This window comes from Nyctereutes procyonoides, unplaced genomic scaffold (genome assembly GCF_905146905.1).
Source record: "Nyctereutes procyonoides isolate TBG_1078 unplaced genomic scaffold, NYPRO_anot_genome, whole genome shotgun sequence".
Taxonomy (NCBI): Eukaryota; Metazoa; Chordata; class Mammalia; order Carnivora; family Canidae; genus Nyctereutes; species Nyctereutes procyonoides.
Genome location: NW_026575121.1, coordinates 11,453,452 through 11,467,287, shown reverse-complemented (window position 1 = coordinate 11,467,287; position 13,836 = coordinate 11,453,452).

The window sequence follows — 13,836 nt, the reverse complement described above, 5'->3', positions numbered from 1 at the left end:
CAATTTCTTTGCTTTGCAAATTGTAAGCAGCAATTGAGGAACAAGTTTGCCTAGCTGATGGAATATTCAGGGATCCGTGGCTTAATCTATTAATTCTCTTGTCTTTTAGAAGAAAAAATTCTGGAGCGCCTAAGTGGCACAATTGGTTAAGCATATGACTCTTGATTTAAGCTCATGTTGTGATCAGGGTCATGAGATCACGCCCTGAGTTGGGCTCTGTGCTCAGTGCGGAGTCTGTTTAAAGACTCTCTCTCCCTCTCCTCTTCCCTACCTCAAATAAATAAATAAATAAATATTTAAAAGAAAGAGAAGAAGAAGAAGAAGAAGAAAGAAGAAGAAGAAGAAGAAGAAGAAGAAGAAGAAGAAGAAGGAGGAGGAGGAGGAGGAGGAGGAGGAGGAGGAGGAAGAATTCTGAATAGATGTTACTAATGAGACCACTGGTACTCACTTTCTGCTGGGTGCAATTTTCTAAGTGTATGTGTAGAAGATTATACTTCATTGACCTAGATCACCTATGGAACCAGCAGTTAATGAACTATACTGTCAATAAGTTGTGAAACTCAAAATCAGTAGACTTTAACGATTTTAACTAATCAAAATTGCTTCATTCCACAAAATGTTACATGCGGCTTTATGATTTCATGAATTAGCAATTCTCTTAGAAATAATATTTAATTGAAAATGTAGAAAATAGGATTTGTCTGACGAGCAATAAATACTTAAAAATACTCTACAACTTAAAGCATCTGACATAATTTTGATAAGTACAATGTAAGCTAAGTTGAATATCACAAATAGATTCAGTCAATATTCCATTATTATGGAAATTAACAAATCAATCCAGAAATTTTTATTTTTATTAGATTCTGAATCTTTGTTTCAGCATCATTTCCTTCCATAAAGTAATCCCCATGATGAGGGGTTACAAAGCAGTAGATAAATTACAGGAAAAAATGCTGGCCTTTATTTACCATCTACTATATGCTCAGACATAGTGAATAGATTTTGAGGGATAAATTTACTGCATATTTATGTTATCAAGTTCCCAGGGGGGAGGAAAAAAAAGATCTATGCTAGTCTACATGTCATATCAATAAGAGAATTAATAATCACCCAAATCAGTAATTACCCTATTATACAATGAGCAAGCAACAGAGTCAGGGTTTGGAATCAGGTCTGACTGCCTCCATTATTCATGCTCTTTCTACCATTCCCTGCTGCTCAAATTCTTTAAAATAATACCTTACCTGAGCAAAAATTGAAAGAACAATATTAATGACTTTTTAATATTTTTTGATTAACTTTATTTTTGTGTGCTTTTGCTTCAGTATTATTTGCATATTCACTAACCATTTCTTCCTCTATCAAAATTATTTATTGAATAAATTAGTATAATACATTGTCCCTGCCTTAAGGAAACTTTAAGTCTGACTTGAAAAGTTAATTAACATTGTGAAATGAGAATAAAGTGCCATCACAAAAGAGCATATTATCAACAACTAATGACACTATACACATAGGAATGCTTTTGGAGTTTAGAAAAGGACAAGATAATTGTGCCTAATCAGGCATAACAAAATAATTTTTAAAAAGCAGAAACTTTATTAAAATAAATATTCCCCAACCCCTTCCAGGAATACTCTTGTAGACTTAGCCTGCTTAATGATGCCAATATGCTTTTACCTTTCATCATGGATCTAGCTTTGGAATTTAATTCATATTGCATGTTTTACAAGTTAGATTCAGACATTGCATGTTGTCATAAGTAGGCTTGTGGAACATGCAATCTGCTTCCACAAATTCACCCCCATCTTCAGCACAAGTATACAGAGTCACATGCTCCAATAAAACACAATCCTCCTCATTTTATCAGACCCTGTAGAAGAGAGTGGAGTGCAATAGAACAGAACATAGTAAGGCAGTGCACATCTTAAACAGACACATGATATAACAAATATTGTGCATGAAAGTCCATCTTTGTCAATATTTGTATTTATTTTATACAAGTTTTATAATGTCATCACACACTCCAAACCTGTCCCACTTCCTTGGCTTATCCATAACTTGCATAGTTAATTCAATATAAAGGATTGTATCTGTCAAATTATATTTTCCACACACACAAAAACAAATATAGCAATTCAGATTTTCATGAAATAAACTACAATGAGGATAAGAAGATAAAACTACTTTTCATAAGATAATAGAAAAAGGGTAACTGAGAAGGGTGAAAATCCTCTCTGTCCTTCCTTTGCCTTTTTACTTGACAGACTTTATGGCTTGGTTTCCTCCTATGAAACAACAGTATCTCAGAAAAGAGAGGGGTTTCAATTTTGAAACCTTGAAGTCATAAGAATTGGACAAATACATGAATATTACCAATAAAAAGTGTTGCTAAGTTTTTGGAGGTATACTGCACGGGTTCCTCAGGCAACTGCAGACATCAAGATACCTCAGTGGATCCTGGGTGCAAGGAGGGTGAATCTGAGGATCACTGAGAAAAAAAATCACCTCACGTGAAGATATTTAAGAGAGGCTAGGAAGGTTTTGCGATTACATTGGAATGGAGTTTGTGTTACTCTTTCATAAAATAACAATTACCATCTTGAATGTTTACTCCACGCCTGGTGAGATACTAGATTGATACATTCACTATCTAATTTAATCCCATCTTTAAACACCCTTATGATTAGGGATTTAATAACATTTTAGAAACAGAGAACCATGTCTCAGAAGGAGGAAGTAATTCCAATCTTAACTTAGTTAATAAAAAAGAAAAACTTAGTAAATAATAGAATTGGCATTTGAACCCAACTCTGTCTTAGCCCAAATCATGTATTTGACTTTCTATATTTTGATGCTAAATCATCAGTGAGATGTCAGCTCAGGCATTCTGACCAAATTAACAGAAAATCTTCATGCAATATTAAGACAACTAAGAGCATCTGGGTGGTTCACTTGGTGGAACATAAAACTCTTTATTTTTTTTTTTAAGATTTTTATTTATTTATGAGAGACACACACACACACAGAGAGAGAGAGAGAGAGAGAGAGAAAGAGAGAAAGAGAGAGAGGGAAGAGACACAAGCAGAGGCAGAAGCAGGCTCCATGCAGGGAGCCCTATGTCTACAGAATCAAGCCCTGGGCTGAAGGCGGCGCTAAACTGCTGAGCCACCTGGGCTTCCCAGGAACATGAAACTCTTGATCTTGGGGTTGTGAGTTTGGGATTACTAAAAATAAGATCTTAAAAAATAATATTAAGGCATATAAACATATTTGATAAATATATAATATTATTTTCCTATTTCATTCAATTAATGATTTTTAGTAGATATAATTTTGGATTTACCTTCTTGGAAATACATGCTAGGGCTTTTTTTATTCCTGATGTAAATACATAATGGAACGTAGCAGAAATGCTACAACCTTAAGAAATTTTAACTATTCTATTAAGCTTATATTTCTAACAGTTTAATGTTTCGAGATGTTTTTAAGGAGACAAGAGTTCATTGAGTAAAACTCTTTTGTTAAAAAAATAAAAAAATATAACTCTTGTTTTAATGACAAAATGATACAAACTCGTATTTGATCAAAAATTAAGTGAACTTCTAATGTCAAAATTTGTTGTTAATTATTTATTTACATTCTCACTTGCTTTTGTAGACATATGCTGACACTTTGGCATAAGCTTAGCTACCTCATGCATGAGTATTACTTGTTTCCCTTAATTTGGTTTTGTGCCAGAGCCTTGAGTGAAGTTGCCCGTTACTTTGTTAAACATCTTCAGTTCTTGGAGCCTTGACTGAAGTTGCCCATCAGTTTGTTAGGCATCTTCAGTTCTTGGTCTACTCAGAACACCTTCAGTCAGCAAAAGAATTGCATTTAATTTAGTGTGAATTGTTAATTAGCCTCATATAGTACACCCTGCCATTTCACCAAGTTATATGTTCTTGAAGAATTCCATCTGATATCAGAGACTTTACTGGATTGCTAAATATTCACCTGCCAGAATTTAGGAATTACTGAGCAACTGGTGAAAATTATTCTCAAAACTACCACAATAAATCCTCTATTAATGTTTTATTTGCCCTTCACTTCATTAAAATAATGGGAATTTATTTTTTCACTTTTCTCTGTTTCAGTAGATTCTCTTTTAAGCTCTAGGTTAATCTGTTTCTTCTATCTATATTTGCTTGTGTGCCCTGACTTTTTTTTGTTGTATTTACCCTTTATTTCTCCTTCTTTCATAAAATCTTTCTTCTTTCCTATTACCTATGACAAATTCATGTTGAACTTACTACAGAATCTTCCCTACAATCTCACAAAATATTCAGTTTAATATTAATTCCCTTCCCCTTTTCACAAAATATGTAGATTATTTAGAGGCCTAAACTGCTCTTGTCATTATTTTTCTGGCAAAGACAGATTCTGATATTTCAGACTCCACTGACAACTTTTACTGCCTAATGCTAATGAGAGTCCTCCACTTCTTATTGTTTGGCCTTTTTCCATATTTATTTTGAGGATTCCAACAAAGCAGGAAAAAAAGTCTGTTTCCCCCACTCTTCAGGACTATTCTATTTCTCATAGATACATTTAACTTAATCCTTTCAAATCCATCACAAAGCTCATGATTTCAAATTATGATTTTAAGAGCCCAAATCTAATTTAATCAAGGAAATTTGTTGAAGTCTTTCCCAAATGTATTCTGAAATAATTATTCCAAAGTTCTCCTATTCAATAAGGGCTCACTAATTTTGAAATAAATAAACTTGATTTCACCACTCAATATATTTCATGATTTTATCACAGATCAATTTAGACAATTATATTCTACAAGACATTATAATTAATAATGAAAATCATATTGCATGCTTTCTTTAGGCAGTTCACAATGATGATTATTAAGATAAGAATTTAAAATTTGGCAGCATTCCCTACAGAGCCGATATCCAGAGAATCACCACCTATTTTCTATTATCTTAAAGCAAAGATTCCAAATTTCTTTTTTTCTTTCTTTCTTTCTTTCTTTCTTTCTTTCTTTCTTCTTCTTTCTTTCTTTCTTTCTTCTTTCTTTCTTTCTTTTATTCTTTCTACTTTCTCTCTTTCTCTCTTTCTTTCTCTTTCTTTCTTCTTTCTTTCTTTCTTTCTTTCTTTCTTTCTTTCTTTCTTTCTTTCTTTCTTTCTCTTTTTTCTTCTTTCTCTTTTTCTTAAGATGCTATTTTCCATCAACCTTATTTCCACTTTCTGTTTGAGTCTGGGGAGGAAGAACTAACTTCCCACCGGTCAGTAGTTGTCCCTGCACTCAGGCCTGCACAGTGGGAGCTGCAGAACAGGCCTCAGCAGGGAACCACTGGGCCCAGAGGACATGGGGCACCTCCAGACACCATTGCCACCAAGTAGCAGTGAACTCTGGAGCTGGGGCTATGCATTTGGCTTGCAATTCCTCTTTGCTCACAACCTTTCCAGCAGCAGCCTGCTCCTCCTTGTCAGTCTCTTCAGGATCTCTGTGGAGGAAGGGATTTGATGAAACTTTCCTCTAGAGTTTACGGGAGCCAGGACTGCACAAGTGGAGAACCTCCCAGCCAGCTTCGGCCTCCTCTGACCTTGGAAGTAAGATCCTGGGGTTGCACAGGATGGCCCCGCCCACATGGATGGAGAAGAGTGTCACACAGAGCAATGTTGGGCCGGTTAACATGAGATGTTGGGAGGTTGGTGGTCAGTCCTGGAGCAGGAGCCACCAGAAGTCTGGCTCTGGAAGGCTGCTCACATCTGGTCATAGAAGGTTCCAGGAGTGGCTCCAGGGACAGCAGCAAACTTCAGCACAGCCCGGTGGCTGGTATTTCTGGAGGATGTGACATGACTGACAGGACCTCAGCCAGGGTTGCAATGGCAACAGTGGCCTGAGCTGCCAGCAGAGCTTCTCAGGCTGTCTTCAGACTTCCAGCATAGATGCCATCACTTTTCCTTTTGTAGATGTACCGATCCATTTGGAAGTCAAGGTTGGTTCCATCTAAGTGGGTTCCTGCTGGAAGCAATTTGAGGACACCCTCCTCCTTCATCTGTAGGACATCCAGGGCTCCAGACATTGTGAAAACTCCCCCTTGAGTTATGGCAGAAACTCAGAAAAACACTGCATGGACCCCTCTCTGGATAGGGCAAAAAAAAGCCTGTATTTCTTAGTTAAAATTTAAAAAGAACATATATGATATAAAAATATAACTTTTACTCATTTTAAAATAAGATACAGAATTATAAATTTGGCAGTGGAAAGAGCATTAAGTGTGATCTTATCCGATTCTTTATACATAACGAAACTAAGGCACAGAGACTAAGTGACACAAGAAAGTATAACTCTTTTGTTTGATAAGTTAGGTTACTGTTTACACACAAATTTAATACACTGGTATTTCTTTATGTACTTTAGTCTATTTCAAACCAAAATTAAGTGTTTTTATAATTGTAAAGTATGGAATGATTCATTAGGTATCACAATTTATGGACAGCATCACAATCATTTCGTAACAAAGAATGATAAATTACTAGCACAATCATGGATTAATGCCTTTCAGATACTGATTTCCTAGTTGATTTTCCCATGCACTTTTTTTCGTCGCCACGTACTTTATAAAAAAACTTTATATTCCCTAGATCCTTCCTTCTTTCTAAAAAGTACCTTTGGATGGTAATTACCTTCTTCATTTATATAGTTACCTTCTTTACCACATTCTTTTTTACTATTTTCCTCTTTCAGTTATCTAATGGATGATATTTGTTTGTCGGCATCTAAATACAGTCAATAAATACCTCCCATTTTACTTTACAATGATGCTCTGAGAGTCTCTCAAATTGGGATGCTAGCACAAGTAAACTAATGGGTGTGTTGTAGTAGATACTATGTTGATGGATTCTGAAGGAGACAAATGGAGGAAAAATAAACTAAAATATAGTGCAGATTGAGAAATATCTATAATTACATTTTTTTGTCTGCATATTTACATGTATTTATTTGCTTTCTTTAGTGGATAAAATAGGAAGAGTTAGAAATGCCTCTTATTTCATTAAGGGATACACAGGCCAAAACCTTTAAGATTCTCTCTAAGTATTTACATGTGTAAAGAAAATTGGGAAATTCCGACACTTAATTTTTGCTTTAACTTCAATGTATATCCATAGATATTTAATTACTACCATATTTATCAGTCTAAATATTATCATCTTTTACATGAAAAATATAAAAATGACATCACAAAATCTTCACAAAATGTGCAATTTTTGAAAAAAATAATTTGACTTTAATAATAATGTTATTAGTAGGGCAGCTGGGTGGCTCAGTTGGTTAAGCATCCAACTTTTGATTTTGGCTCAAGTCATGATCTCAGGGCTGTGAGATTGAGTCCCAACATTGGGCTCTGCACTCAGTGGGGAGTCTGCTGGAGTCTGCTGGAGATTTTCTCTCTGCCCCTCCCTCTGCTCACACAGTATCTCTCTTTCAAATCTTTTTAAAAAAATAATGATCTTAGTAATACTTGTTGGATTTTATGGTATGACAGGGGGTGTGGTACTCACAGTAAATGAGTAAGTCTGCTTCGATATCAAAATAACATTATTTATGCACTGTTACCAACTCCATTTTATAGATGGTGAGACTGAGGTTTGTGTAGTAATTTCCCTAAATTTAAGTATTTTTTAAGTGCTGGAGTTGAGATTATAATCCAGGAAGCCTGAGTCAGGGTCCATGATCTGGCCTCTGTGAAATGGGAATCAACATAAACATTGTTTTATCCTTTTTCCTATTACAAAAGTTGTGGTTTCTTCAGCGAACTTGTGATTTCTACAGTGAACATGTATCATCTTGAAATTGAAGAGAAAAGATCAACAGTGATACAACAAATTTTTTTCCAGAGAATAAAAAGAAACTTTGTTCTATTGTTTACAGAAATCCAGATATTTAGATTCATACTGAACATGTGTATTAAACAGATGGCACTGTAAAACTCTTCTTATTTCTCTTTGCTGAAATGCCCTGAATTTGAAGAAATAATAGATTTTTTAAAATTTCACAGTTCTTGCCAGAAAATGAATTCTCAATTTCAAATGTGGTTAATAATTATGAAATGTGCTTTATTTTGTGTGACTATGTTTTGAAGTGCAAATCTCGAGAAGTGTCTCAATTATAAAATAGTATCTGCATCTTCAGAATGTTGGTTTCATAATTAGCTGAAAATATACTATATCTACTAAAAACTTCCAGGTAGAATAGGAATTTTAGGAACAAGCGAATGTGTTCCTGAGACCATAAGCAATATATAAGAACTAGAATTCACGTTTGAATCCAGGGTTCTACAAAGGCTCCTTCATTAAATTGGCTTTCCTTTATGTAATTTCTGAAAATGAAGCTGAGTTCTCTTAGCCATGATGTAAAACTGAAGATAAAAGTGAGATTTGGATTTAGTTGAATTACACTTCTCAGCTTTTCGGACCGTTTCAGAATATGAGGATATTTGTTGACCTGATTGGAAATGATCAGTGGCTAGTGGTTTTGCCAAGACTTTATTCAACAAAGTTCACTAAATTTTCATAAAAATACGATGACATAAAAATAATACATGGCATACAGATATTAAATATGTAATGTTTATGATGTTAATTTTGTAATTAGGTGAAATTTGTAATTGAAATATCAAGTAATGGTAATCTGGATTATATGTTTTAATCTTATCAGACACATACATACTTTATATAATAAACATCTAAAAATAAAATCAGATATATTATAATGAAATATTTGTGTTGAGTGCATAATTCAAATTGATAGAGACACTGAATTCAAGTCTTATGGCATTATAGTATATGTTGATCATTTTAAATATGTTGAATTAAAAAAAAGACACTACCAGGGGTGTTAGGATAGACAGACATGTACAAGTTTGAACTATATACTAAAAGACTTTGAAGAAAAGGAGCACAAATGGAGGCTGCAAGGGAGATAGAGATATAAAAAGTAAAGAGAGAGAGAAAAACAAAAACAGAAGATTAAAGAGAGCCACAGGCCTAATGGTGTACATGTGTATTTGAAAAAGGAAGGGCAGTATGTAGAACCACATCCCTGCATCTTTCCATATCAGTCTGTTGTTCATTCCCAAAGCTTTCTCCTGCCCAATTTATATTCTCTATGAAAAACAAATCTTGTTAGCATGTTATGAATGTTAACAAGTGCTCCGGGCACCTTACAGAAAATACCACCAAATTAAACTTTCAGGAAGGAAACCCATTTCCTACCTTCACATAACTCCACCAACTCCTGTCTACATTCCAAGCTGGTAGCTCACATTTTAGTTTTAATATGTATAAAATTTTGCTTCTCTCCAACATCCCTGAAGAGCTTTTAAAGAGAAGTAAAGTTTAAATTACATGAATTTTATAAGAATTCAGGCCCAATGTGTTTGGAGGGAGAATGGCAAAATAATAGAGGACAGAATAGAAAAGCCAAGAATGTTAATTTTCACCATGCTCACTGGTGTGAGGTGGTATCTCATTGTGGTTTTGATTTGTATTTCCCTGATGGCCAGTGACAAAACATGAGAGACACCTAATTCTGGGAAATGAAAAGGGATAGTGGAAGGGAAAGTGAGTGGGGGTTGGGTTGACTGGGTGATGGACACTGAGGGGGGCACTTGGGATGAGCACTGGGTGTTAGGCTGTACATTGGCAAATTGAACTCCAATAAAAAAAATTAAAAAAAAAAACCCAAACATAAACAAGAAAAAAAAATTAATGCAAAAAAAAGAAAAGCCAAGAATGCAGAGAAGACAATTAGACAATTTTTAATGATCTAGTGATGTCTTTAATAAATTAATATTCTTATTTGAAAGTAAAGAAATGTATAATAAGTGGGTGTTTATGTTTCACTTATGTCTGTTCCACAGAAATGTTGATACAGTAGCTCACATTTCTCAACTACAAAATGTTTTGTTTTTTTCTTGACTTTTTTCCGTGGGAGATGATGAGGCAACCAGAGTATTTCAAGCTATCAAAATACAAACAAGGTATATATGTTATTAAAATATAATAATAAAGATATAAAATGGTATCCATAGAGCAGCAAACTGGTATGTTGTGAGTTCTTGCTTTGCAAAAGAATCATTCCTAATTGTAGGAAAACACATTCTATTTCCAATGTTTTTAAACAATAGACCAAACAGTAAGCATGCAGTGAGAATTCTTTAAATTAAAACTGTGTGTCCTGGATTTGTTATATCGTCTAAATCTTGAAAAAAAAAGTAATTCAGCTTTGTGGACCTGGTAGGAGGAAATCATTGAGTCTTTGTAAAAGCAGAATGGTCTCCTCTTATGGTTTTGTATGTACAATTACTATTGTACTTGGTTTACAGCATTAAGGAAACCTGAACAAATCTACAAGCACCACTACTCACCTTACAACTTGAAGATTGAGTATATTGTTAAGTAGAAGAATCCCATGAGGTAAAGAAGGTTAAGTGCATTTAACTCTGTATTTAAGGATCCAGTGTTTTGTCAGTTTTAGGAGAATCATGTGCCTGGAGCAATCCGATATCTCCCTGAGGTCTGTGGGACACTTTCCCAAAGGGCAGAGATAAGATATCTTACTTAAGAAATCTGCCTATTGGCTCAAATAAAAAATGTTCAGAATACTTTAAACAGGTCCCTACAGAGGAAGATGGGTGGGAGGATGGGGTAACTGGGAGATGGGCACTAAGGAGGGCCTGTGATATGGTGTGCACTGGGTGTTATACTAATGTTGGCAAATTGAATTTATTTTTTTATTTTTTATTTTATTTTTTAAAGATCTTAGAGTGTTTTTTTTATTTTTTAATTTTTTTTATTTATGATCGTCACAGAGAGAGAGAGAGAGAGAGAGAGAGAGGCAGAGACACAGGCAGAGGGAGAAGCAGGCTCCATGCACCGGGAGCCCGACGTGGGATTCGATCCCGGGTCTCCAGGATCGCGTCCTGGGCCAAAGGCAGGCGCCAAACCGCTGCGCCACCCAGGGATCCTCACAAATTGAATTTAAATTAAAAAAAGAGAAACTTTCAAACCGCTAAAAAAAAAAAATAAAGGATCACTATACAAGAAAACCTATATAGGAGGTAACATGTAGTTAAACTTCAGCCCTTTTTATGATCCTCATACCATATATGCTCTCATGGATTTATATTTCGGACTCAGTCTTCTTGCTTACCCGACAACATTGACTTTTCAGGTTACAGTCTTTAAATTCCAGAGCCCTACAACCAAGAAAAAATTTAGAAAAAAAAGTGTTTTAAATTTTTCAACTCGGTCCCAAAGATATTAAGGTAATCCATTGCATTAGTTTTCTATTGCTGCATAACAAATTACACAAGTTTTGTATATCACAGTCATAGTAAGTCAGGAGTGCAGGCACAGCATGGCTGGTTTCTGTACGTAAAGTGTCACAGGGGAAACTATACTGGAGAAGACTGCCTCCAACCTCATTCACACTGTTGAATTACTTTTCTCATAGCTATATTCCTAGGACCATGGCTTTCCTGTTTTTAGAAGCTGTCTGCAGCTCTCTGCCACATTGCATTCTCCAGCATGGCCACTTAGGTCGTTGAGCCACAAGGAGAGTCTCTCACTTCAGTCTGCTAAGATCAAGTCTTATATGCTGTAACATCCCATCACCACCTTTGGCAAATACAGTTGTTTATTTGTTTGTTTGTTTGTTTGTTTATTTAGCAAATACTGTTATTTAGAAGCAATCACATATTCCCCCCCCCATATACTCAAAGGCAGAGGATTACCCAAAGGCATAAACACAAGAGATGAAAATCCTTAGGTATTGCATTGCTTTGGTGCTCCAAACTATTTAAAATTAGAGTGAAGTAAAGGTGAAATCTGAATAGGAGCACAGTTCTTTTTCAAAACACACCACCTTCTTCTTCAATTTACTGCCCGTGTTTGCAATCTCTCTTGTTCCCATAGCTCCATTAGCCATTACAATGGATTTTATTTATTTATTTATTTATTTATTTATTTATTTATTTATTTATTTATTTATTTATTATTTTACAATAGATTTTATTTCTTTTTCTTTTTTTTAAAATAAATTTATTTTTTATTGGTATTCAATTTGTCAACATACAGAATAACACCCGGTGCTCATCCCATCAAGTGCCCACCTCAGTGCCTGCCACCCAGTCACCCCCACCCCCGCCCACCTCCCCTTCCACCACCCCTAGTTCGTTTCCTAGAGTTAGGAGTCTCTCATGTTCTGTCTCCCTTTCTGATATTTCCCACTCATTTTTCTCCTTTCCCCTTTATTCCCTTTAACTATTTTGTATATTCCCCAAATGAATGAGACCATATAATGTTTGTCCTTCTCCGACTGACTTATTTCACTCAGCATAGTACCCTCCAATTCCATTACAATAGATTTTAATAAGGAATTCTCTCACATGTTATCTGTAATAAAAAGTCAACATCCCATTTTAACATATCTTATTCTTTATTTATGACTCTAATGTAGATTTTTGTAATTTTTTCCCTATCTCTACAGATAGGGAGAGACAAAGTAGGGATAGGAAGAAAATTCAAACAAATTATTTTATTTTATGATATATAAGTATATATCATTTACATGTATTACATTTCTTAATCTACTGCAATAAATATCCCCTTGCCTAGGCTCTGAAAATTACTGAAATTGAGTCAGCAGAGTTTAGCCTATGTCCACTACATTTTCTCATATTGCTATGGTATTGAGAATGAAATATTCTATTATAATGTTTGAATTTGAAATCCACTGACATCTGGCTGAGAAACTCATGGCAAATTCTTTAAACACTTGGAGCCTTATATTTTTTTCAATAGGACAATAATACAAATTCCATAAGATTTATTTAAAGATTAAATAAGTCCTACAATTGAAATGTTTCTTTTTCTTCCTGGTATTTGTTTTCCTTTATGTAAATTAAAATTACTGAGCATTCGTACTAAATTTTCTTTCACCTTCAATTTTCTATAGGAATAACTCTGTAATAGGAATAATTCAATGCTTCTATCTGAATAAAGGTTGATATGTAAGATCTCCCCTGGGTTTGATAGAGGTCTGCTGAAAGTCCCTTACCATAGCAAGTGGTCTAAATCTGTGTTCTTTCAGAATCTGGACAATGCCAAGATAGAGATTAGGGCTTTTAGGAGAAGTATATCTGATAGCTTTTCATTTTGCAACTAGACCTGATGTGATTCTAAGATGTTCATTAATTTATTTTAATGTTTTTGGATTCCATTTTTTTTCTCTTCAGTTATATCTCTGGAAAAATACAAATCACATCATGTTCGTGATCTGTTGTGTCCAGAAATACACTAACTTGTGTTACATAACAGAAATTTCTTAAATTTTTATTTCTAATGCTCAAAACCTTTCTTGCTTTATTTTATCCAAATGTAAATCTTTTTATTTAATTTGTATCAAAGATTTCTATATGTTCATGACATTTTTTTCTGCCCACTTTCAAATTCTTTGAACCTCTGTATAGACCATTCATATAACACCAATCTCAAAAATTTGATCGAATTTATCTTCCTTCTAACCGGATCTTTTGTAGCCCAATCATACCTTAAGTTTTTGGAAAGTTTCTTGAAAATAAAATCTCAAAATATATGATCTAAAGTAATGAAAATTCTCTTTGAGTATGATACCTCATCCCTATTAAATTCCCTAAAAATAATTTGCTGTTTTCTGTCAACTGTGTTTTGCCTAAAAGGAAAAAAAGTAATTACTAGGAGCAGGATTAGATTAGTTTGGGATATATTTTCATGGCATCCTGGAAG